Below are 27,263 nucleotides of genomic sequence, written 5' to 3'. Positions count from 1 at the left end.
GAGTAATCCAGGGAATAGTGCTATGCAAATAGGAACAGTTTCCATGAGGTCATCTCTTGTGCATGGTGTATGGTGTTAAGTGTTATGCCGAATTAGACTCAAAGGAGCTTACATTTCAAACAAGTCACCTAAAAGCAGTCATGTGCATGACAAAGGAGAATAGGGTTAGGGAAAGAAGAAGACTCCTCTTACTCATAACTGGAGATTGTGAGTTTTCACTGTGATCCTGAAAGATAGGTTGGCTTTGCCTTAATTATGGTGATTTCTTTTACCTCTTTGCCCTTTCTTATGTCCCTCCATCAGTTATGGTAAATTTTCGTAGCTTTTGTTCCTATCAGTGACTTTACTCCTGGTCCACTGTCAAATGGAATCTCTGAGGTTGTAAAACTCAGAAAAGAATATTGCAAGCATTCTGGCCATATTACAAATCTCATGTGAGAGCTCACTCTGAATCAAAGGAACTCTCATATTTTTTTTCAGTCCAATGATTGCCAGATGTGGAAGCTGATTTCCTGGAACACTCAAAGGAGGCCACAGTTCATCAGCTGCCTCCCATAAACCAACACTCTCAAGCTTCAACTCTCATTTGAAATGTCTTGGGGTATCTTGATCCAAAAAGATCACCTGAAAAGCTCCCTTATAAGGTCAAGTGATCACAGGGGTCTTCTTCCTCTTCTTTGTATTGTGATAAAAGTCATCATTTTTCCCATTTTTAAGTGTACAGTTCAGTGGCATTAAGTCCATTCACATTATATTGCAGTCATCACCACCATCCATCTTCAGAACTTTTCATATTCCCAAAGCAAAACTGCATATCCATGTTGCAGCATGTGTCAGAATCTCCTTCCCTTTTAGGGCTGAATAATATTCCATTGCACATATATGTCACATTTTTTAATCTATTCATCCATTGATGGACACTTAGGTTGCTTCCACTTTAGGTTATTGTGAATTATGCTGCCATAAACACTGGAATACAATTATCTGTTCCAGTGCCTGCTTTCAGTTTTTTGGGGTATATACCTAGAAGTGGAATTGATGAATCATGTAGTAATTTTTTAATTTTTTGAGGAACCATCATGGTATTTTTCACAGCAGCTGCACCATTTTGCATTTCTATCAGCAGTGTACACAGAGTTCCAGTTTGTCCACATCCTTGCCAACATTTGTTATTTTCTTGTTTTGGTGTTTGTTTTTTGTTGTTGTTAATGAAAGCCATCTTAATGTGAGCGAAATGGTATGTCATTGTGGTTTTGATTTGCATTTTCCTAATGATTAGTGATGTTGAGTGTCTTTTCATGTGCTTAATGGTCATTTGCATATTTTCTTTGAAGAAATTTCAATTTAAGTCCTTTGCCCATTTTTTAATCAAGGTGTTTGTTTTTTATTGTTGCTCAAGAGTCTTCTTGCATTCCTAGATAGTACACTGCTTCAAGAGGCTATTTAGCATTTATCTGGGGTTCCATGGCGTAGCCTGTTCCCTTTGCACATATGTAATGCAGAGATGAATATGTAGAGACTTACCACTCTGGAAAACTCCACCTGGCATTCTAAGATTTGCCCATATCTGCTTATTGTGGATGAGGTTCAGTGGTGGATGCTACAGAATACACCACTGACTGCTTTTGGATACTGTATGATATTGTCATCTAACTTTTCACTAAGAAAAATAATCTCTTTAGAGGAAAGGAAGGAAGTTGAGAGTCCATCTTATAATTGTTCAGTGTGATAATATTCTAGACCAGGTATTGACAAACTATGGACCGTGGGCCAAATATCACCCTAGCCTGTTTCTGTAAATTAAGTTTTATTGGAACACTGACATGCCCATTTGTATGAGTATCTTCTATTGCTGCTTTTGCACTACAATGACAGATTGAGTAGTTGCAGCAGAGCTGTCTGGCCCACACAGCCTAAAACATTTGCTCTCTGGTCTTTTGTAGAAAAAGTTTGCTGCCCTTTGGCTGTTCTAGGTTTTTTTTTTTTTTTTTTTTGAGACGGAGTCTCGCTCTGTCGCCCAGGCTGGGATGCAGTGGCCGGATCTCAGCTCACTGCAAGCTCCGCCTCCCGGGTTTACGCCATTCTCCTGCCTCAGCCTCCCGAGTAGCTGGGACTACAGGCGCCCGCCACCTCGCCCGGCTAGTTATTTTTTGTATTTTTTAGTTGAGATGGGGTTTCACCTTGTTAGCCAGGATGGTCTCGATCTCCTGACCTCGTGATCCTCCCGTCTCGGCCTCCCAAAGTGCTGGGATTACAGGCTTGAGCCACCGCGCCCGGCCTAATTTCTTTTATGACTATTGAGAATAATGATAACGTGTAGTATGATAAATAATGATAAAATTAAAACACAAATTTAAATAATGAAAACAAGGTAAACAGTTATGATACGTGAAAATAAATGCAAAGCTATTAAATGATATTGTGTAGCTATATTTCTGGGAATACAATGTAGTACATGATATAGTTTGAATATTTGTCCCTTTCTTTTTTTTTTTTTTTTTTTTTTTTTTTTNGTAGCTGGGACTACAGGCGCCCGCCACCTCGCCCGGCTAGTTATTTTTTGTATTTTTTAGTTGAGATGGGGTTTCACCTTGTTAGCCAGGATGGTCTCGATCTCCTGACCTCGTGATCCGCCCGTCTCGGCCTCCCAAAGTGCTGGGATTACAGGCTTGAGCCACCGCGCCCGGCCTCTAGGTGTTTAAGAAATACTATTTTACAAACCATATATATAATGTAGTGATGTTGACTGCAAGCTATTCACTTTGAAAACAATAAAGCTTATGTAGTAGATATTACTGTTTTAAGTATTAATTGAATAAGATAGACCCTGATTGGGGCAATGGCTTTCATGTTCTTAGCATCACTGGGGCTGTTACCAGATGTGACCAAAAGGTTTCTAACATGGGTAGCGCTGTTTTTTGTTTTTTGGGTTTTTTTTTTTTGAGACGGAGTTTCACTCTTGTTTCCCAGGCTAGAGTGCAATGGCATGATCTCGGCTCACTGAAATCTCCCATCTCTCAGGTTCAAGTGATTCTTCTGCCTCAGCCTCCCGCATGGCTGAGATTACAGGCTCCTGCCACCACGCCTGGCTAATTTTTGTATTTTTAGTAGAGATAGGGTTTTGCCATGTTGGCCAGTCTGGTCTCAAACTTCTGACCTCAGGTGATCCACCGGCCTCGGCCTCCCAAAGTGTTAGGATTACAGGTGTGAGCCACCACGCCTGGCCTGGGTTGAACTTTTTAAAGTCACAGAATCTGACTCCTGCCTTTCCCCTGTGATATTTCCTATTCGTACTAACCTTTGGTGAAGTAGCTCTGATCTTTAGCTGTGGTGAGAGGAGTTATGGAAGAGGACCTGCCCTGAAACGTAGACCGCAGGCAACTTGTTGCCTGGCACCCTAAAGGTAGTTTCCTGCTTCTCTTCCCCTCTGTCTCCAGGTCAGAGGTGCAGCTTTGCTGAGGCAGTGATTGCCAATTTTGGAATTTTGAGATACTGTTGATGTGCTGATTTTTTTTTTTTTTTTTACAAATTCTGTTCAATGCCTTGACCATGTATACAGTAAACTTATGCTAGCTGTTAGAGGACTTGTTAAGGTGTATGGACACTGTCTTTGAAGAGTTTATATGGTATGTTTTGGCAGTTGAAGAGTATTAAGCATTGACTTAAAAAATTATGTATAATACCCATTGAGATAATGGGAAAGAAATCCTGCACATACACACACACTCATACCCACCCATGAACACAGACACCCAGGAAATCATAAAACCTGATTGACAGCTACATGTAGGTGTTTTTTTTTTTTTTTTTTAAACTTATATTTTAAGTTCAGATGTACGTGTGCAGGTTTGTTATATAGGTAAACTTGTGTCATGGGGCTTTGTCGTACAGATTATTTTGTCACCAGGTACTAAGCCTAGTAACCATTACTTATTTTTCCCGATCTTCTTTGTCCTCCCACCTCCACCCTCTCCTAGGTCCCAGGTAGATGTTTTCTTAAGTAAAACGGTGGAGTAGTCATTTTGTACCGTGCAAATAAGATTCTGACAATGGATGAATCTGACAAGAGGTTACCTTTTGCTCCAGATACAATGTTTATCTAAAAGCAAAATGAACCCTTAACCCTTTCATGGAATCTTACTGCTTCACTTTGTGAGTGAAGTGATGGGCATGGAGACAGTATTGAAAACTTTCATGCCCTTTTCTTTACTTTTTGACAATTTGACCTTTTTTTCCCCCCTGAAATATAGCAATCAGTATTTCTCTTCTGGATCTGGTTCTACAACCTATGTTGATTTTAATTACATTCCTTGAAAACCATTCTCAGAATACTGTCTGCCCCTTACATTTTAAGCTTGAATGTTGAAAATAGAGCTTTGATAAGAGTCCCTTTGAAAATGATTTTCTTCAGTCAATATCAGAGGAGTAGTTCCTTATTTTTATATTTATATGTTTTAATTCCTTAAGAATAGATATGTACCAAATTTCATGGTATATATTTATAATCGTCTTTTCAATTTTAGACAAATTTTGGAATTCAGATGTTGCTCTTTGAAATGCTAGTGACTTCTCCAACTTGGGGACATTCACGGACTCAATAAGCATGACTTTTATTTATGATTCTCTGAGGATTCATTCATTTCTACGTATTTTGAATGTCTGCTACACAGAGATAAATGATGTAAAATCCAGGCTATCAGAGCTGGGTCACAATTTAGTGGAGAAGATGAGTACGACAAAAATTTACCATGGAGTGTGAAAAGTGCTCCTCATAGAGACATGTACATCATGCCATAGTAAGTTTAGGGAATTTGTAAACTCACTGAAGTCCTAACTCAATTTAAATTAAATACGTCTGTTATAACCAATGGGCCCCCAGCAAGGCCAGTGCTCTTGAGCCATTATTATTCCTGCACATTCTTTGTGTTTGGGTTATTAACATTGCGCTTAGGTCAGATGAGCGTGTGTTCAATCTGCCACGCTTTGATAACTAAAGTAAAATGCTGATGGAGATCATTTAAGACTGTCTCTATGCTGTTGATTGCATGCTTGTGGCTCATAATCAGAATGATGCAAAGTAATTGTTAGACTGACTTGCCAAGGCTACATTTTGTGCCGTTGCCACTGTCAGCACTTTGGTCCTGCTGTGCTGCCTGAAGAACGCTTGCCTGGCACCTGTTGGGCACTAATACACAACTCTCCACTGAATGTCATGGGTAACTTTTGTTCTCACATCCTCGCTTGCTACCCTCAAAAAAAAAAAAAAAAAGAGTCTTGCTCTGTTGTCCAGGCTGGAGTTCAATGGCACAGTCTCAGCTTCCTGCAACCTCCACCTCCCAGGTTTAAGCAATTCTTCTGCCTCAGCCTCCCAAGTAGCTGGGATTACAGGCACACACCACCATGCCCAGCTAATTTTTCTATTTTCAGTAAAGATGGGGTTTCATCATATTGCCCAGGCTGGTCTAGAACTCCTGACCTCAGGTGATCCACCCGCCTCAGCTTCCCAAAGTGCTGAGATTACAGGCATGAGCCACCGTGCCTGGCTGCAAGTGCTTATCTTTTGTTTGTCAGAATGCTTACATATCGAGACTTTAATCTCTCGTGCATGTTGCCAGGGAGCTCATCTTTTCTCTTTGGCCGTGAAACCCAGACAAACCTAGCTTTGTCACTTACTGGTGACTTTGGTTAGGTTACTTTTCTTGAGCCTTATTTTCCTCATCTGTACAATGAGGCTAATAAAACCTATTTTACAGAGATTTTTTGTCAGGATTAGAGATAATAGATAAAAATGTGTTCATACAAATTAGCCACTTAGCAAATGGTTGTGGCAAATATGAAGGAATTTAATGCTTACTCAGGATGATACAATACAATGACAAGACAGCATTTCCAAAAGTCAGTTAGTCTGAAAATATGATGATAACGTAACTGTGGAACATATAGTATCAGCACAGTTTTACTGGACAAGTCATTTTTACCAGAGACACACAATTAGATTTGGATGTTAGAATCTAAACCACATGGTTTTATGGCTAGATCTGGAATACAGGATATGTTATGGACTCTCCCATGTATACCTTCAAAGGATATGGAGCTACCTTTGGAAGCAATGTATGATTTAGTCTTTTTTTTTTTTTTTTTTTTTTTTTGAGATGGAGTCTCACTCTGTTACCCAGGTTGTAGTGCAGTAGTGCGATCTCAGCTCACTGCAACCTCCACCTCCCGGGTTCAAGAGATTCTCCTGCCTCAGCCTCCTGAGTAGCTGGGATTACAGGCATGCACCAGGACACCTGGCTAATTTTTGTATTTTTAGTAGAGACGGGGTTTTGCCATGTTGCCCAGGCTTGTCTTGAACTCCTGACATCAAGTGATCTTCCCGCCTCGGCCACTGAAAGTGCTGGGATTACAGGCATGAGCCACCACACCCATCAAGATTTAGTCTTGATGGTGTAAAAAAACCATTATATAGCATACAACACAGCCTGACCATCTACTGCTCACTCATGGAAAAGCGGTGACTACAAGAGAGTTGGGCAAAGCAAAAACTCTGTCCCTAGATCTAGAAACATCTCACCAGCTTCTGAATTGTACCAGGAAAAGAGATTTGTTAAAAGTAGCTCAGTTCATATTCCATGATATTGTAAGTGCCTAGAGTGAATTGTCTAAGAAATGCTCTCTCTGACCCCATCCAGTGCTGACATTTAAGGTCTGTGTTCTTTTTTCCTGACATTGATTCTATTTCACATGGTCAAAATGTAATAGACATGTTTTTTCTAAGAGCATGACCCCCACCACAAATTACCACTCCCCTTAAAAATTGCGTCAGCTGGACCAGGGTTGAAGCATTTAGGGAGCATTTGTTGTAAGGGACTGTCACCTACCATTGGTTATGCACCTTGGTTTCACAGATCAGACTCTGTGTTGCTCTACTTTGCATCTCCACCTTTGATCTCGCCAGGATTTTGCAGCCGGTATCTGTCTCCTATGGCATTTCTTTGCTGCTGCTGTGTGTTCCTTCTCCTCTGCTGCTCTCTGCCAGCCCTATCTGCTGCCTGATTCATGGAGCAGTGTTGGATACTCAGAAAAGGTTAACTGCATTCGTGTCTTCATGACTGGAGACATGATTTCCACACACTCTGCCCATTGCAGGGATACACTCACTTCCGCAGGCTCCCCTAAAGAGTGGGATTTTCCTGGAGTGTCACTAGTCACTGGGGAGGTATGGCACCCTTAATTGAGGGCAAGGGTGTGTCATGTGACTTCAGCAAATCCTATCACATATATTTTTAGCAAACCAACCATTCTCTTTGAGAAGGAACTTGGGTTAGAAATATTAACACCAAATGAACATTTTAATTTTTGATACCTTCTAAAGAAATATGGTAAGTCCTGATTTTTTTTTTTTTTTTAGGTTTTCACCTTCAAATAGTGATTTAATTTCTAGGATCCCTCAAGATCATACAGTTTTCAGTTAACTTTTTCTCTGTATCATTAAGTAACTCTACCATAATTGGGCCGAAAACAAGGACATTTGCTTGACTTCAGACTTAATGATTTAATACTTGATCTAGCCATCCCTATTCACCCTTTATCCCGAGTCTTTAAGGTTGAGTCCTTTTTCAATATGTTGGACACCCACTGAATATTCTTTTTTTTTTTGAGACGAAGTTTCACTCTTGTTGCCCAGGCTGGAGTGCAGTGGTGCACTCTCGACTCACTGCAACTTCCACCTCCCGGGTTCAAGCGATTCTCCTGCCTCAGCCTCCCGAGTAGCTGGGATTACAGGCATCTGCCACCATGCCCAGCTAATTTTTGTATTTTTGGTAGGGATGGAGTTTCACCACGTTGGCCAGGATGGTCTTGAACTCCTGACCTCAGGTGATCCACCTGCCTTGACCTCCCAAAGTGTTGGGATTACAGGCGTGAGCCACCGCACCCGGCCACCTACTGAATATTCTAATGTGTGATTCTATTCCCTGTGGTATATGTGTTAGTTTGTGTTCTTCTACGCTACACCCACTCAAACCAAAACACTTTTTTGCTGTTAAGGCTTTTTATATTTATTTAGCCTGCCTTTCTCAATCTTGAAAAATGTAGAAGAAAAAAAACCACATGCTACCACAATATGTAGTCATTTCTTATAAACTTGGGACACTTTGGTAGACTCTGTAAATTCAACAAATAAATATTTATTGGTTCATTCCTTCAATGCAATACTCTTGCAGTCCTCAAAAATTATGATGTTGATGCATCTATTGATGTTAAAAGAGGTTTTCAATATAATTAATAAGTAAAAAAAATCAGACAGCAAAATACTATGGATACTATCATAGTATGTTATAAATAGATTGTATGTTTATATGTAGATTTATTTCTAAATGTATATGTACAATATACTCTGTATACTTAGGCATAGGAAAGAGTCTGGGGTCATATAACCAGAATGTTAATAGTGATTATTAGTGGGACTTCTGTGGATTTGTATTACTTGAGTTTTTCTGTTTATCTAATGATTATACAGTAAACAGTTTTATTTTGTTCTCATTTGTCTCATCCACTTTTTTTGACTGCATAGTCCTGTAATTTTTTTTAATTTAAAAAATTTTTGCGGGTACGTAGTAGGTGTGTATATGTATGGGGTACATGAGGTGTTTTGATACAGACATGTAAAATAAACACATCATGAAAAATAGAGTATCTATCCCCCCAAGCATCTATCCATTACATTGCAAACATTCCAGTTATACTCTTTATTTTAAAATGTACAGTTATTATTGACTACAGTCACCCTGTTGTGTTATCAAATAGTAGATCTTATTTATTCTAACTACTTTTTTTGTACCCATTAACCATCCCTACCTCCCCTCCAACACCCTGCTACCCTTCCCAGCCTTTGGTAGCCGTCCTTCTACTCTCTGTGTCCATGAGTTCAGTAGGTTTGATTTTTAGATCCCACAAATAAGTGAGAACATGCTAAGTTTGTCTTTCTGTACCTGGCTTTTTTCACTTAACATAATGATCTCGTTCCATCCATGTTGTTGCAAATGACTAGATCTCATTCTTTTTTATGGCTGACTAATACTCCATTGTGTGTATATACCACACTTTCTTTATCCATTCATCTGTTGGTAGACACTTATATTGCTTCCAAATCTAAGATGTTGTAAACAGTGCTGCAACAAACAGAGGAAGTGCAGACTTGTCCTCAATATACTGATTTCCTTTCTTTTGAGTATATACCCAGCAGTAGGATTTCTGGATCATATGGCTACTTGTCTCATCTACTTGTGAGGGGTGAGGAAAAAGGGAATACGGTGCAGGTACTCACATTCTGGTAATTCTTTTGTTGTTTTTTGTTTGCTTGTTTGTTTTGCTCTTGTTGCCCAGGCTGGAGTGCAATGGCATGATCTTGGCTCACTGCAACTTCCACCTCCCGAGTTCAAGCAATTTTCCTGCCTCAGCCTCCCAAGTAGCTGGGATTACAGGTGCATGCCACCATGCCCAGCTAATTTTGTATTTTTAGTGGAGACAGAGTTTTACCATAGTGGCCAGGTTGGTCTCAAACTCCTGACCTCCCCACCCCACTCAGCCTCCCAAAGTGCTGGGATTACAGGAGTGAGCCACCACACCCAGTCACATTCTGGCAAATTATTAAGTCACCAAAGCCTCTCCTGTGTCTTTCCTCCATTGTTACAGATATATGAACATGTTGTGCCAAATGGTGATAATGCCTTTTTGTTTTATTCAGTCTCTTCTGCGTACCAAATGCCACACTAAAAACTAGAAACATTCTATGAAGTCGGTATCGTTATTGCCATTATACAAATGAGGAAAGGGTTCAGAGAGTTTAAGTGACTGGAACCACACAGCTCCTCTGTGACTGAGCTGAGGCTCAGACTGAGGTCTGACTTTGAAATCTATCTTTGTGGTCTCAAGAATTCGTACTGTAGACATCTCGTCTGTTGTTAGGATGAAAAGGTCAATGCGTGTGAGTGGATTATAAAGTGTTGCTTTAAAACAAAGAAGAGGCTCAGAGATTTTGTCAGTATCTACCGTTTTTCAATGTTTGCATGGTTTTCTGGCAGTTTTTTCAATTGGAGCATAACCTTTGTCTTTGCAGCCCCACCTAGCCTAGGATAGTCCGACTGCATAGTCAGTGTCACGTTAAATACTTGTGGACTGCTCTGTGGGACTTGGAGGAGTGCCCTTTAGATTCTGAGAAACTGAGTCTGGGAATCTTCCTACAGGCTGGTGGGCCATCCTGAAGAAGCTGTATCCTGCCTTGGTGGCCACATGCAGTCCATGTCCTCTGAGGAAAAGGGCGGGAAGGCTGTGGCCTTCCACAGCTCATAGAATGAATCCCAAAGGTTCTGGAATCCTGTGCAACTTGCCCACAGAACGTCAGGAGCTGGAATAGATTTGCCTCACAGCCTCTCTTAAACCTGCAAAGGCGTCTTTAAAATAGTCTCTGGAAATTATTGTTGAGTTGGATCTTGAGCTTAGTTCCTTGTGTGATGTAGATTAAACAGTCTGTTGCCGTCGCTCCCTTATCTCCCTTTGTCTTTCAGGCTTCCTCTGTCCAACATTCACATCATCTCTGTTCTTTCCCACACTTTGTTTGACCCGTCAGTATCTCAGACACCGTGGCTTCCTCACGGGATTACTTAGTCAGCCTGATATGTGGCCTCCAGCGCCCCTCTGCCAAGTCCACATTCCCATATGAGCCTAATTACATACAAATCACTGCGGGGAGTGAAGCTGTGGGTATACCATTTTGGGAAAGAGCAAAGTGCAGGAATGGGGTACTTTGGTTATTTACTAAGACTTCTTCACAGCCTGAGCAATGTAGCAAGACTCTATCTCTGCAAATAAAGAAAAAACACAACATTTTAATCCAGGTGTGGTGGCACATGCCTGTAGTCCCAGCTACTTGGGGGCTAAGGCAGGAGTTTGAGTCTAGGAGTTTGAGGCTGCAGTGAGCTATGATGGCACCCCCATCCACGGTCACTGAATTCCCCCATGAGAGGCACTTTGGAGGGAGGATCCCAGGGTCTGAGCTCAACTCTGCCACTCACAACCGTATGCACGTGAGCAAGTGGCTCAGTCCCCTGGGCCTCAGGGTTTCCAACTATAAAATGGGCATGGATCTATGACAAACCTGGGTGACAAAGCAAGACCCTATCCCAGAAAACGAAACAAGGCTGGGTACAGTGACTCAAACCTGTAATCCCAACACTTTGGGAGGCCAAGGTGGAAGGAGCGCTTGAGGCCAGGAGATCAAGACCAGCCTGGGCAACATCTCTACAGAAACATTACTTTAAAAAAAATACAAAAAAGGCTTCTTCAATAAGCATCATGGTGGGCATGGAGGACATGACATTTTAAAAAAACGCACCTAAAAAATTGATTTCTTGGGCACCACAATATGGACTCTTTGTCACAAGGACCATACATCTCATGATAAATGAATCATGCCTGTGATTGTTTTCTACGTATTGATTGTTCAAAGCTCTGCTTTTAAACTTCATATAGTCAGCCAAATAATCACGCATCTATTGTTCTTCAGACATTTATTGTGCACCTAATAAAGGCCAAAGTGCTAGGGGCTGGAATTTCTTATCACCTCTAGGCCTGCTCATTTGGACTGATTTAGAAAATGGAGTTATTAATTTTTTTAAAAAATCTCTTTTTCTCTTCCAGTTTTCCAAAGAAATTAGACCATTTTCTTCGTGAAAAGAAATCGACCTGCTGTTTTCATAGGGTGAGTGATCCTTTGAATCTTTCCTGTATTTTTACCCACATCAAAATGTTATCCAATTACTATGATGTGCCAAGAAAAAGTGTGTGACAGCATGCATTCTCTAGTTTTCTCATGCTTGGAACCAAGGTATTTTTCCTGGTCGTCGACTCTCCTCATCACTGGGTCCTTTGGAGAGGATGGTTTCCCTTGTAGATTTTTTCTGCCATTTCTTTTTGGTGTTCACATGCTTTGCCTCTTGTGAGGTCATCTTCATTGCTATTGCCTTGTCCAGCTCGCAGAGAGGAAGTTTCTTTCTCTCAGCAACTGGTGCACAGAAGTACAGCTGTGGGCAAGGGGGAACCATCCAATTTCTTCAAGTGACTGTAATGTCTCTTGAATTCCATGACCAAGAATAATAGGATGTGAGCCCCAGATGAGACCTGAGAGCTTGTCTGGCAAAGGCCCTATGTACAGATGAGGCAGCTGAGGCCCAAAGGCTTCACATCACCTTTGTGGGGCTTCATGGAGTGTAGCAGAGCTGGGATTATGACACAGGTGTGTTTGGCTCCTAGCTGCGTGATGTTTGTCCTGCACAAGACTGGTTTTGGAATCTGCAGATTCTTTTTGAGGCTGTAGAATTATAGGTAGTTCAACTTAAAGTGGTCTTGGTCATCTAACAATGATCACCCCTAAGGCAAAGGTCAAGACTGATGCTGACTATTTGACTTCCTCATAATCATAGTTGGCTACTAAGTAAAGGGGTTGGCAGAGTGAGTGTACCCAGAACACTTCTGTTACGGACGTCATCTGAGAAAGCTTATTTTCCTTTGCGTCCTTTCCAAACCACTGCATCTGCAGTGCCACGTTGTCACATGCTGAGACTTGGTGGTACATCTGCTTTGCAGCTAGAAGTCACGGTACACCTGCAGGTGTGTGCAGTACAGCTGCCGACCCACACACTCGACTCGCGGTTGTCTGCACCTGCAGAAGAATGCCCATCAGGGTTCCTATATTGAAGTACAAATTTGACCTACAGTCATAGAGACTTTTGAGAAACATTTATTCTTTTATTTTATTTTATTTGTTTATTTATTTGAGACGGAGTCTCTCTCTGTCACCCAGGCTGGAGTGCAGTGGTGCGATCTTGGCTTACTGCAAGCTCTGCCTCCTGGGTTCATGCCATTCTCCTGCCTCAGCCTCCTGAGTAGCTGGGACTACAGGCACCCGCCACCGTGCCCGGCTAATTTTTTGTATTTTTAGTAGAGACGGGGTTTCACAGTGTTACCTAGGATGGTCTCAATCTCCTGACTTCGTGATCTGCCCACCTCGGCCTCCCAAAGTGCTGGGATTACAGGCGTGAGCCACCACGCCCGGCCCCATTTATTCATTTTTTTAAAGTTATGTTGGTTTTTACATAAGAGTGCAGTTGTGCGATAAGATGGAGAGAAGTTAAGAACAGGATTCTCAGTTAGAATCCCAGAAGGTAGACTTGATTGTGTATTTTTTTTTTTTTTTTTTAAGACATGCTAGGTTAAATCTGGCTTCAAATTGTGTTCATTTAGGTTGGTGAACTAAGTGCGCTTATTTCCAAAACATTTCATCTCACCTAGGGAGTGGTCAAAGCGTGGCATTAAGAGCTTGTGTTTATTATTTTATCCAACTTGTCAACTTAATCACTTTGTCTTCTTTCTTAATTAGAGTCATTATTGTGGAACTTGATCATCTCCTTATGTAGATACAGACATAATTGGTTTCTACCAACATATTGAATGGAATATAGAACATAGATTGCTGATTTGTGAGGGATCATCTGCTGACTTACCCTAATATTGATCTCTCCTGTCCGCAGAGCTGGGTCTACACGAGTTAGCATTCCTGTTTCCATATTCCTGTCTTATCTGAGAAAAGCCCAGAAGGTTTATCCTCGGAGCTCACCACGATACAGTGTGGGCCACTGACACCTGTTGCTGTCTGGGGAATGTAAAGGTCTCTTTAGAGTCAAGAGATTAATTAGACTAAAAGAAGGGGGCAATTAAGGGCCTCGAGAAAGTGAAGAAATGTCCATTTCCATGCCTACATCATAGGATTCCTTGGGTAAAGAATAAACTGGTAGAGAAGGGTCTGAGGCACGAAATGGTGAAGGAATGAAAGAAGGACCATCTGAACCCATGTAGACCACTTGTGGCTACTTTGCTTTCCTTCTGGAGTCATGTTTGATGTCGACATAATTTGATTATCCAAAATTATCCAAAATTTGATTATCCAAGCCGTTTGCTTTTACCAAATAAGAAAAACTAAACACAGATAGAAGCCATGAGTATTTTTTTTTTCCTAAAAAGAAGCTCAGAAGCTGGCCCCCACATGCACATACACCTTGTAAAACATGAGTCCCTGGGTTCAGTTTCATAGTATGCAATGGGGCTGGGTCTTGGGAACAATGCTGCTGTTGTTTCTAAGCTCAAACAGCAGTCACCATCAATGGTATCTCTTTAAGGGAAATCCAGGGAAATGCTCTTGCCAGCACTGTGATTTTATTTGCTAGAGGCCAGGTGGCAATGACATGCATTGGTTCCATAGCAACATGACTGTGCTGCCAGAAAACATATAATGACTGTGACAGCCAGTGTATCCTGGGCAGGATGAGGGCAGCCCTGATACCCTCTTTTATTTCCCACCTTATCCACTCTTGCCTTTCCCCTCCTGGGGCCTGTGATATGCGAAGAATGTGGTTTTCGTAATTGTTACTATCTACTTCTGCTATTAACACTTGCCTCCTGTCCCGGTCCATCTTGGGACTTGATGAGAGAGAAGGCAATGCCTGTAGGACCGTTCTGCAGGCCTCTGAATGGGTCAGCAGGGTTGGCAGCACCTGCCTGCCTTAGCAATTGAAAGGAGGTGGAGAGTCTGTGCTTTTCATCCTCCCTGTGGCACAGCGGCTCTGTCAGAATGGCCTGGTGGGGAGGATACTTCCCGTGCATCATGGTCAGCTGCTCCTGGCTGAAATGTGTGGGTAGCGACATGGAGCAATGTAAAATCCAGGGAAACAGAGTGCTCATTTAATACACTGCAGATTGAGGAGACACCTACCAGTGGAGCCTGCCATGCCAGGCCCAGTAGGACTGCACAAAGAAAGGCAATACCCATTTCTCATCTTCTGGGAGCTTGGACCAGAGAGGCAGTTTCTAATTGCAGTTTCTCTACTGATGTGTGGTTGAGGCTTTCACATTTCTGTAATGTTTTCTCATCTATACAATCCTTAATGAAAGCATTGTAAGGACTCTTAGTTTCAACAGATGCTTTTTTCCCTCTGAACTCCTGAAGCATTTTAAAAAATCTTTACCATCCATTTGACATTGCTCTTGTATTTCCTTTTTTGGTGTCTATTGCTTTGGGGGCCTGAGTGGCTTTCTAGGTAGAGGCTAAGCCCTTCAAGGATAGGAACCATGTATCTTCTTCTTCATCTTCTTAAAAAAAATTCTCTAATGCTCACAACTGAGCTCTGCGGATAGTAACCATGACATTAATATTTGTTCATGACAACGTTGTATTCTCACTCTATCTCCCAAGGAAATTCTGAGGCAAGTGTGTAAATATATTGGAAATGTTGTTCAGTTCTTCAAAGAAAAGATAAACTCAAGAAATTATTTTCCTAATGTGGTTTTCTTTTTAATGTAGATATAAAGTCACAAGGTAAGAATATCTAAAATCTTCACATTTCCTCATCTTCCTCTTTGTGGCTACTGACCATAGCATATACCCCTGGGTTTTATACTGGCACCAAAATAATCCTTTTTCTCACCTCACTCCCAATATTCACTGTATTGAATTTGTCTTTGGGACGAGACTTCTCAGTCTAGCAATTTTTTTGAACTATTAAGTAAGAGATAGGAGGGATTTTTTCCATTAAGATGACAGATAGATTAGGTTTGATAGATAAGGATAGTGATTCCTAATTTGGTTTTGAGGTCCGTTTAGGGGAGGGAAGGCTTTTATCTTATGAAAACTTTTATCTTACAAGAGTTCTCTTCCCGTCCCAAGTTCCAGGCCCACTGAGAAATAGGACAAGAGTATTGAGGCAGACGGGGGCCAGAATGCTGCTATGTGACTGAGGGCAATGTGCTAACTTGCCACCTGCCTGTTCCCCAGTCTAGCTTGGTCGCAGGCCACCTGCAGGAAAGTTTTGAGTCTACAGGCACCTGTCTGTGTGAAGAGGCCCAAATCCCTGCTAACCCTGCTCAAAATTTTATAGATTAACCCTATCCAAGGAGAGGGACGTAGACCGTGTTGGCTTTAGCGCCAGCCGGGTTACTCATTCCACACCCTTGAGGAAGAAAAGATTGGCGCAAGAGGTCAGAGGGTGTAAGGGAAATCCTCCCCCATAGAAAGCTGGGGCGGGGCGTGGTGTTTCCTTCCTGCTCTGACTGTATTTCTGTTCCCTGCACTCCATCAGGCCTACCCGCCCCCAGCTCACTCAAGCCTTCTTACCTGTTGTGTTTTCTTCATGGCGCTTGGGCTTCTGCATCCAACTGTGGGTTTATTGTTAGTCTCCTCTATTAGAATGTTAGCTCAGTGAAAGCAAAAGCCTTGTCAGTCTCATGGACTGCATGTATCTCAGTATTTAAAACTGTGTCAAGCACATAGGAGGCATTTGATCAACATTTGTTGAATGAATAAACGCATAGATGTTGTTTGATGCCTCTGCTCACACTCTTTAATTACCTGGAAATCCCTGGTGCCCTGTCTTGTCTGGCAAGCCTGTAGGAGCTAGTTCAGTGATCGTGGTCTCTTCTTGCTCTATATGTGGCTCATCAGTTGGCAGTAGTTGGCATGTGTGCATGTGTGTGCTCTCATGTAGGTGAGCGTGCACATGTGCATCTTTGTGTGCATGTGTGTGCACCTACATACCTGTGTCCTTTTGTGCATATGTATTTGTATGTACTTGTGTTCTCTCTGTCTCCGGCTCTGTAATACTTCACTTATTTGTTTACATATCTATTACCCTTACTAGATTGCAAATGCCTGAAGAACTGGGGAACCTGTTAATCCTTCTTGTTCCTCTAATATCTGCCATGTAGTAAGTGCTCAGTAGATGACAATATTAGCATTCTAAGCACTTACAACATGCCCAGTACTGCTTTATCTTAAAATTTAAAATAACTTTTATGTATCTTGCATATATTAACTTGTATAATTCTCACAACAACCTGACAAGATACATTTTAAACTCTCATTTTGTGAGTAAGGAAACTGGGAACATAAAGAGGTCACGTGGCTGGCCCACAGTCTCACAGCTAGCCTGACTCCATAGCTTTTATTCTGTGCTACTGTATTTGTGTGAATAAACAAATGACTGAATGAGAATTTTAGAAGCCCAGACCAAAATCATTAAGTAGACCTAAAGACATTAGGGTCAACACAAATAAGTAAAAATGATGAGCCATGGTTGACATAGAATCAAGGTCATGGCTAAAATAAAGTCACAGATGAATAGCTAATGCCCTCTTGTAGCCATTGCACTGAATTCCTGATTATCCATGCCTCCATAGTGGTATTGGTTAATGCAAATAGATAATTGTCATTACATATCGGGAATTATTTTCTAGTGGGAAAATATCAAGTCATCAGTTATGAGTTAAACAGCTACTGCTTGCAAGGCTCACAACTAAATTTTTGGGAAAATGGTGAAGGAGGAAGGAAAATGTGAGCTGGAGGGTGAAAAGGTAAGCCCTGAAAGTACAAGCCAGGGTCACTGTCTTCAAGAGGCTCCTGTCTCATTAAGTGGCAAGGAGTGAGTAAAGGTGACATTAAGGCAATTAAAAGATACTGAGGGCAGTAAATATAAAGCCTATCATGAGGCATTGTTAGACATGATTCATTACCAAATGGTAATAATAGAGAAAATAAAAGCTATTATATTAGTCAGGATAGGAAAAGCTTTTGTTGCAGAAACGATCAACCCTAAACTTTCAGTAGCTTAGCAAAATAAAAGTTTATTTCTCATTCATGCAGTGACCGCTGTGGATGCGGTATCTCTCCAGGACAACTGTCCTCCGTGCATAACTCCATGATGCAGTCCGCTGTGATCTTTTTATCCAGCCATCTCGGGGCCTCTTTCATGATTGCTGGAAGAGAGAAAAATTGGAAAATTGCACCAGCAATTAAATGCTTAAAAGCTTTGGCCTAGAAGGGACACTTGTCACCTGCTATGTCCTAAGCATGACTTTTAGCCTTTTATATAACTCACATCATCCCAGTCCTCTCACACAGCACACGGTAAATGCCTGATGAATGTGTAGGGTAAAAGAATGGATGAACATAAGAAAGCATTGTGACTCGCTCCTGGTAGTGCTGAAGCAGTAATATACCTGGCAGCCGCCAAAGCCCAGGCTTGGAACAGTCAGATCTGGCTCAAAAATATTTACTAAAATGGAAAGAGCATTAATAAAAATCACAACATAGTTAACATTAATTAGCTATGGTGATTGGACAATCATAAGGACACGGGCAAATTAAACTCAATGTAGCAGGTGGCTAAACTTATATTAAAGCCCTGGCCTGCCAGACATTGGCCTTGTCTTAGACACATCACTGTCTAACAGTCCACAGCTCAACTCACAGTTCACGAGTTATCTGGTCCCATCTTGTCTTTCTAACCTGGTTCCTCCTGAATGAAATGGAGATCATTATGCTTGCTAAAAATTAAGAAGCTTTATTAAGGCAAAGTTAACCTGTCCGGGATGCTCCCATGATTGCATCCCAGGTGTACGGACCACCTTATACCATCCTCCTTCTGTATCCACTTCTCTCATGCTTTCATCTTTCATCTGGGGTCCTGGTGAACAGACCACAGTTCAGCTCCAGATCAATGAAGAGGGACTTCCAGACAGGGGCCACACATACGCTGAGCAAAACACAGCAACCAAACATGTAAAGTAAGTGGGAAGCTCCATGTGGGACTCAATGTGGAGAATGGAAAACTCAGAGAGAGAAAGAGGGAGACTGCCTTGGACAGGGAGATAGGGGTCACACCACATGTGTTAGACCAAAGAATGAGGACCCCTCAACCACATTCGCTGCGTGTGTATTATATGGTGAAGAGAAACCTGCCTGCCAGGAGGACCGAGTCCCAGCCACTGACAGATTCCCAGGACATGGTGCTTGTTGTTGGTGTGTGGTTTGCGGGTGGTGGTGGTGGGGAGGGAGGAGTGGTCACTGTGTAAATGGGCAGTGCTGTGGGGAGGGGTCCTGAACTGGGGGTTGGCAGTCACTGGAGACTTTTTAACAAGTTGGGGATGTGACCAACTATGTTTTAGTGAGATGAGCTTTACAGCTGTATCCATAGCCTGTGAGATGGTGGAGAAAACAGAGACTGGGGTCCCAGAGGGAAGGCAGTTGCCGGTGTAAGGAGATAAGGTTTTGAGAACTACCATGGGCGTGTTATAAAGGGACAGATGTGGGGAACACTACAAAGAAAGAGTTGAACAAACTGAGCAACTGTTTGGATATAAGAAACAAGGAGGCCGGGTGTGGTGGCTCACGCCTGTAATCCCAGCACTTTGGGAGGTCAAGGCGGGCGGATCACAAGGTCAGGAGATCGAGGCCACGGTGAAACCCCGTCTCTACTAAAAATACAAAAAATTAGCCGGGCACGGTGGCAGGTGCCTGTAGTCCCAGCTACTCAGGAAGCTGAGGCAGGAGAATGGCATGAACCTGGGAGGCGGAGCTTGCAGTGAGCCGAGATCGCGCCACTGCACTCCAGCCTGGGCGACAGAGCAAGACTCCATCTCAAAAAAAAAAAAAAAAAAAAAGAAACAAGGAAAGGAATGGAGTCAGAGATAACCCAATTTTTGAGCCCAGGTGGCTACTGAAAGTGTCCTGTGTTATACTTTGTGGATATTGTTGTTGTTACTAGTATTATTATTATTATTATTTTGAGACAGTGCCTCACTCTGTCGCCAGGTTGGAGTGCAGTGCCGCGATCTTGGCTCACTGCAACCTCTGCCTCCCGAGTTCAAGCGATTCTCCTGCCGCAGCCTCCCAAGCAGCTGGGATTACAGGCTCCCACCACCACACCTGGGTAATATTTTGTATTTTTAGTAGAGATGGAGTTTCACCATGTTGGCCAGGCTGGTCTCAATCTCTTGACCTCATGATCTTCCCGCCTTGGCCTCCCAAAGTGCTGTGGATATTATTTTAATCACAGTGTCATCCCGTGAGATAGACAGCCAGTGGCAGAACCCAGGGATCGCCTGGGACCCAGATCTGCCCACTGTGAGTATCTGAGTTGCCGGAACCCCACGTCCCTTCCTTCCAGTCCTCCCTCCCCAAGGTTTAGGATCAAATCTTAAATCAGCAGCAGAACTGCCAGGCTGAAATTTCATCTCCGTCCTGGCCCTCTAGTGGAGATAAAATGGTTTAAATGTGGGCAAGAAAGTAAAACGGAGTATGTGGTTGCCGAGTCTAGCTGTTGATAAGAGAGGGCTCACCATCCACCCATGAGAACCGTCTCTCTCCTGCTGGTGGGCCTCGCTGTCAGACGCAGCCTTCCCATGGCTCTGGGACATGAGGGGTAATGTCTTGCCGGTTGGTAAAATTCTTACAAGCTGACAGTCTTTTTTTTTTTTTTTTAAGCTCCACAAGGCCACTGCACGTTGCGTTCTTGGTCTTTGTGATCCAACAAGAGGGAGTCAGTTTTGATTTGCGAGAAAGGAGGAAGAAGGCTGTTTGATGGGCGAGAGGAGGAATGTATTGCATTCCCATTTTGCTTTCTGGGGCTGGCTTGTCGTGTCACTTTTCATAGCTGCCAGGCTCTAGTGGTAGAAGAGAGTCTAATGAGAGAAGCCACGGCCGTGTGCAGCTTGCGCACAACGACTCTTCAGCTCCAAGGAATCAGTGAGCTCCTGAGCTCCCTGGGATTCAGGGGTGCCCCAGCCCCAAATCTTTTTTCCCTGCATTTAGGCTAGAACTGGAAAGATGCTGCTGGGAGAGAAGAGAATTCCTGACATCCTGCCTTTCTTGTCTGCTTTCTGCTTGGGTCTGTGGAGCAGCCACCTCTGGGTAGAGGTGCAGGAAGTGTGACAGAACAGGAAAGCTTTGAAGTCACTGTCTCCCTCCCTCCCACGCCCTAGGCTACCCTTGCTGGTCAGAACCTCCTGCTTACTCTAGTGGACAGACACCTGAGTTGCTGCTCTTGATGAAGGTTCTCCCACTTCTTCAAACCAGCACGGCATAGGACCCCACTTGACTTGGAAGACACGTGGTGCTCTTGATCATTTTAATCCCTTTTACATCCCCGTAATATCACCGTGGCCTGTTAGATTGATTTGTGAGTAAGATTCCTTGCAAATAGCAAGATGATCGGAAGCCGCTATCTTTTCCGGGGGAGGTGCATATTTAAACAGACAGGCTAAGCTATTTATAGATTATAATGTATTGTGTTGCAGGGAAAAGGTGGAAGTCAACAGTACTGTTCTGTTCCCTGTTTCCTATAGTTTCAAGCATATTTTCTTGCTAGTCCTGGAGACTTTAAACATTTAGAATCTCCAGTGATATCTATATTCTTTTGATGTACTTTGTGTAGAAACTCAAGCAGGAACAGGCTTTAGAGTCAGCTAACCAAAGAATCTTGGGGCTTTTGATCACTTTCCATTAGCACAAACAGTAATCTCTGCCCTGTTGGATTTTGTTTGAAAGGACATTTGCTGTTTAATGAATATAAACATGTTACTGGGTTTTTAATATGTCTTCTCAACTCAGGAGCTGAAAAATGCAGACACGTAGAAGGCGTAGAAGGGATTCTGCGTGCCCCAAACATTTTCCTAGCCGTTGGCTGAACTTTTGAAATGTGCTTGCACAAGAACAGATACCGAGCAGATATTTAACTTAGAAAGCCTTCCGTTTCAATGGTGATTCCCAGGGGCCACTCAGCCACATCTTACTAAATAATATTTGGTCAAAAGAGAAATGTGAGTGCAAGAAGGACACGTGATCACAGCCACTAACAAATTCCTAGAAAGTGCTGCTCGTTGTCATTTCTGGTTAGGAGGTGATGGTGATGGCAGGCAGAGGGTCTAAGCCACTCTCCTGTCTCTCTTCTAATGTACATTCTTCTGTTGCTGTAGCTCCTGGCATTGGCTCTCACCCTCACTTGCGGGAGGGAGGGAATGACTGTTTGTTGCTGTTGGTGTCTGAAAATCTGTGGGCAGAACTTTTAGAAAAAGCAGACCACAGAGCCTGCTATATATTTTGTTCAGCCCATTCTATTTCTCTTCACTTTTTAACCGATTGGGAGAAAATAAAAGGGCCTGCATTCTAAAGTTGTCTTTATCTTTAGAAGAGAATACCTTTTATAAATGCTGAGAACTTGGAGATGCTGTTGTTTTCATTCAGTATTTGAAATGCTAAGTATGCTGACACTGTCCTGGGAGTGCGGCCCCTCATTGAGAGAGAGCAGTAAACACAGCAATGACTTGGCTTTTAACTGGAAATGCCCTACTCTTATTAGAGCTGAGGGGTGATTTGAGATGTTCCTGTTTTCACATTCAGCTATTTCCGGGTTCTGTGATCATAATAAATTCCATAGCTCCAAAACATTAGAGCAAATTGTGTCTTCTGTAGGAGTTATTTACGGATACTCAAACAAATGGTGCTTTCTGAGGAAGAAGAACTGTGTATGAAAACTATGTGGTAAAGCCTTTCATATCTGCCGTGGTGGCAGAACTTCTGAGGAGCTGGCTTTGAGGGTAATGATATCTTTATCGCCCTGATGCTGAATGGAGGGGAGGCCTTTGTGTGTTCTCTTGCCAGCTAACACCTGGCTGCCTCAGGGCATCCTGCCTGGTAATTAAACCCATGAGTATGTACAAAGATTAGGGAGACCGTTTGAGGAGAAAGATGGGGGCTGGAGAGGCGAGGTTAGAGTCTTGCCATTATAAGCTTAGGTGCAGAAGCAAGCCAAGCTACCTGGAAGGCCACCTCATGGCAAAGACACCCACTAAGGCAGGGCGGTGGCCTGGGACTGACCATCAGTCACTTCCCGCTCATTCTCCTCAGGACTGAGGACTGTTGTCTTCAGTCTTCCCCAGCCTCGCTTATCTTCCTCCTACTTCCTCAAGGAAATATCCTTTTGCAATGGATAGATTATCAACTTGAATTTTTAGCAAGCAGGCTGGAGAAGATTTTGGAAGTTTTGGAGACATGGCTGGTCTTGAATTCCTGGGCTCGGGCAATCCTCTCACCTCGGCTTCCCAAAGTGCTAGGAGTACAGGTGTGAGAAGTTTTTGGAGGTTTCGGACTTGCTGCTAGGCTGATTCTGAGGGAGAAAAGACTGATGCTATTCAGAACGTTGTGGACTTCTGAAGAATGGAAATTGGGCACCCTGAAGGAAATGTATGTCAATCCTTGTCCTGCAGCTAGCGTGGCTCAAGTTTATTCCCTTAAATGTCTACTGTGTTAAAACATAAAATGGGTTTAGATATACTTCCACATCTTTACAATTCTCAGCTCTCTGGCCATTTATAAGGGGAAAGGAAGAGTGAAGCAGTAGCCCCATTAATTCCCATGCATGGTGTCTACTGTTTGAATCCTGGAAATCAGGATGATTTTATTCACATGTTAATGCCCTCTAGTGGCCAGTGAGGTGCCCTCTAAGCAGGACTTTCCCCAGTTTCCACCCTTCTTATCCCTAACTAAATTAAGCACCCACTTTACAGTAGTTGAGTATGTGTCATATCAAGTCTGTATTTTCTTACTAAGATTTGTCTACCACGTGGGGAAAAAAAAATCAAAAGCTTTGTTACAGTTCAAAGAACGTAGTGCTGTTGCTACATCAAATGAGGATAAATCTTCCATCTGTAGCAATCTGTATTATAAGTCTACTGGATGTGACAGAAAACTCTTTAAAACTTTGATGCACATATTTTCACAGCCAACCGATTTCATTAAAGTGGGAGAAGTGTACTATTGGCAAGCAGTTTTTCTGCTGACTTCCCACCCATAAATAGACAAGCTTTATAAAAAGACAAAATCTTCCCAGATCTGTTTGGTTGGCCAAGGTGACATTTGTTTTCCTCCCTCAGAAGCTTGGTAAAATTAAACTTCTGCTTTCTCTATACCTTTACTGTATTTTTATTTCTATTTATTTATTTATTTATTTATTTGTTTATTGAGACAGGGTCTCACTCTGTCACCCAGGCTGGAGTGCAGTGGTACACTCACAGCTCACTGCAGCCTCGACCTCCTGGGGCTCAAGCAGTCCTCCCACCTCAGCCTCCCAAGTAGCTTGGGACTACAGGTGTGCGCCACCATGACCAGCTAATTTTTGTATTTTTGGTAGAGATGGGGTTTCACTGTGTTCCTCTGGCTGGTCTCGAACTCCTGGACTCAAGTGATTCTCCCACCTCAGCTTCCCACAGTGCTAGGTGTGAGCCACTGTGGCTGGCCCTAGTTTTATATAGTTAAAGCATTATTCACTCACAGTGGTCTTTGAATGAGTTATGTAAGTTATGTTTGTTTTCTCATACTTTGTTTTCCTAGTCAGTTCAACCAGTCAAGTATGAGATGAGTGGCTGCTGTGAGCCTGATCAAGTGGGTCGGAATCCCCTGGGAATACTGTAAAAATGCAGGTTCTGATCCTGTCGGTCTGAGATGGGGCCTGAGATGCTGCTGGTCCCAGGACCACACTTCGAGGAACAAGTTGCTAGGTGATGCAGAAGACAGGAGCCATATTGGATTTTCAAAAATCCTGTGATCTGAAAAGGAACTAGGAAAAGTATACAAATAAATACGGCATAAGACAGAAGGCGATAAACTGTATATAAAAGTAAAAACATGCTTCAGAGGGTTAAAGATAGAAGTGATCGCTTCTGATGGGGAAAATCAGGCCAGTTTCCACAGAGAAGGTGATTTGGGAATTGGATTTTAGTTTGCAACAGGGATCGGGGGGAGGTGTGTGAGGGCCATTGAGACCAGACACACAGATTCTGGAAAGTGAAGAGTACATTCTGGGAACTAGGGGCTGCCCGTATGCCTGTGATGGGGAAAAGTGGGAGATAACAGTTGGGAAGGTAAGTGGAAGCCATATTGTAGACTGTCAGACAGTCTGGGATGGAAACTCTGGACTTAATTCAGGAAGCAAAGAGGAACCAGCAACAAGAGATTTTGAAACGAGAAAGAAGATTGAAACTGCAGTTTAGAAAGATTCATCTGGCATGTGTATGTAGGATAGATGGGAGTGGGGAGTGACAGCCCATTCCAAGAGAAGGAGTAATAGATAGGACAGATAGCATGATTACTCTTAGCAGTGGGAAAAAGAGAGAATAGATGCGATACAGAGAGAGAAGGATCAGAAGGTGTCCAGGGGCTGTCAGGGTTTCAGTCCTGAATGGTTACAGAATTATCATAAATAGGACAGTCAGAATGAGCTATCGAATACTTTTGAAGGGAAAAATGACCTGAATGAATGCACAAATGTCACCTCCAAAAGGCCTTCCTTGTCCATCCTATCTAATATAGTATGCCAGTCTTCTTCCCCTGCCTTGCTATTTTCATGACACTTTTTACTGTCTGACATTAAAAGGATGGCAAGAAAAACAGGGAGGCCAGGTAAGAAACCTGTAGTTGACATGATAGAAAATGATAGTGGTTTGGGCTTGAATGGTGGCAGTGACATCAGAGAGAGGTAGCTGGGTTCAAGATACAGCTCGATGGTATCCGGTATATTCTCATTATTGCACATCCAGTCTCAGCTGTTTGCATCTTGCAAAATTCTATACCCAGTAAACCATAAATTCCCCATTCCCCATCCCCCTCCCCCCTGGTAATCATCATTCTACTTTCTGTCTCTATAAATTTGACTACTCTAGGGACCTCCTATAAGTAGAATCACACAGGGTTTGTCCTTTTGTGACTTTTTGTTTAGCACAATGTCCTCAAGGTCATCCATGGTGTAACATGTGTCAGAATTTGCTTTTTTAAGGCTGAATATTCCACTCTTGTATATATCACATTTTATCTATTCATTCGTCTGTCCATAAATACCTGGGTTGTTTCCACCTTTTGGTTACTGTGAATAATGCTGCTATGAATGTGGGTGTACAAATTGGAGATTCTCGTTTCAGTTCCTTTGGGTATATACCCGGAAATGGAATTGCTGGATCACATGGCAATTCTATTTTTAATTTTTGTAGGAACTGCCATATCATTTTCCACAGTGGCTGCACCACTTTGCATTTCCACCAACAGTGCACAAGAGTTCCAGTTTCTCCGTATCCTCACCAACAGTTGTTATTTTTTGGTTAAAAAAATTTTTTTTGATAGTAGCCATCCTAATAGGTCGGAGGTTTGAGACATTTTTTTAGGGGATATTTCAGAAAGACAGTTGAGTCTTCGGGCCTGCAGCTCAAGAAGTCTGGGCCTGCATTATACCATAGAAATTCACATTTATGCCATCCTTTATCCTTTCAATGAATTTTTTGACCAGTTTGACTGTAAGCATTTAAGCATTTAGAGATTTCTATTAAACCATCAGATTTGTACTTAAATTATTTAATCTCAAAGACATTTGAAATAATATATACATTAATTTAGACATATTGCTTTCTTACCCTTTCATATTATATGAAATAATTTTACTTACAACTTTTATCTACTATATCAGTATCTTCCTCATCTTTTGAACTACTTTGCAGGTCATGTAATACCGTTCTTCAAAGCGCATCATCTTGACGTTCATCTAGTCTGTGTTTGATGCTGTTACCAGAAATTTCATCCTAAGCCACGAGTGCCCATTCCTGTATTCATTGGTTACATTTGTTAAGACCCATTGGCCAAAACAAGACGTATAGCCAAGCCCACAGTTAATGTGAGCATGGCTATTGGGAGGCATCGTACTTTGGGGACCATTGTTGTAACAATATCCTAAACTATATTATTAAGAGATGTTTTTCTTCATTCTTCCTGTGAGTGTATTTTCATGAACTCTGCAACTTAACCACTTACTGCGTTGCTTTAAAAAGTAATCTTTAAAATGCTTTTTTATTTATAGTGACATCCAGTGCTTGCAACTAGGAAAGTCATACTTCCAAGAATAATTACTAGTCAAATTTGTTTTCTTCCATTAAAAAACAAAAGGAAAAACAGTTCTGTTAGGTGGCTGTTATAAACATATAAACATGCCAAACTGGCATTTATCAAGGTAGTTTTAAGGTAATATGTCTTCCATAAAGACTACTTTATTTAAGAGACCAATAAATAAAGTGATAAACTTCATAAGAACTCAAAAATTAAGGGTACTTAGGCTTTACTGAAGGCTGTCTAGAGAATAATTACCTCATATTACCTTACCTTTTATTCAGGCATACATAGCAATTATAAATTTGACTTTGGAGACTTTAGTGAAAGAAAAAGCTTCTATATAGTAAAAGCCCTTAAACACTAATATAGTGATTGAGCCCATTGCTCATAAATGTTTGCTAAGAAAAATGCTTGTCTGGCGTATTCACAGGTCAGTCTTTCCTAGAGGCAT

At 42.2% G+C, this 27,263-nt stretch overlaps 1 protein-coding gene across 1 annotated transcript in view; it reads left to right on the top strand.

Annotated features, from left to right (window-relative positions):
* The window catches only part of ATXN1 (ataxin 1), a 458,821-nt gene that overhangs the window by 225,379 nt on the left and 206,179 nt on the right, over positions 1-27,263 (top strand). The window contains exon 5 of the mRNA XM_025381666.1: positions 11,701-11,761. The gene's annotated coding sequence lies outside the window, so the exon portion shown is untranslated. The remainder of the gene's footprint in view (positions 1-11,700; positions 11,762-27,263) is intronic.

This window comes from Theropithecus gelada, chromosome 4 (genome assembly GCF_003255815.1).
Source record: "Theropithecus gelada isolate Dixy chromosome 4, Tgel_1.0, whole genome shotgun sequence".
In the NCBI taxonomy this organism is placed as follows: domain Eukaryota; kingdom Metazoa; phylum Chordata; class Mammalia; order Primates; family Cercopithecidae; genus Theropithecus; species Theropithecus gelada.
The sequence above is the reverse complement of the archived record's forward strand: the minus strand, read 5'-3'. Positions and strand labels throughout refer to the sequence as shown.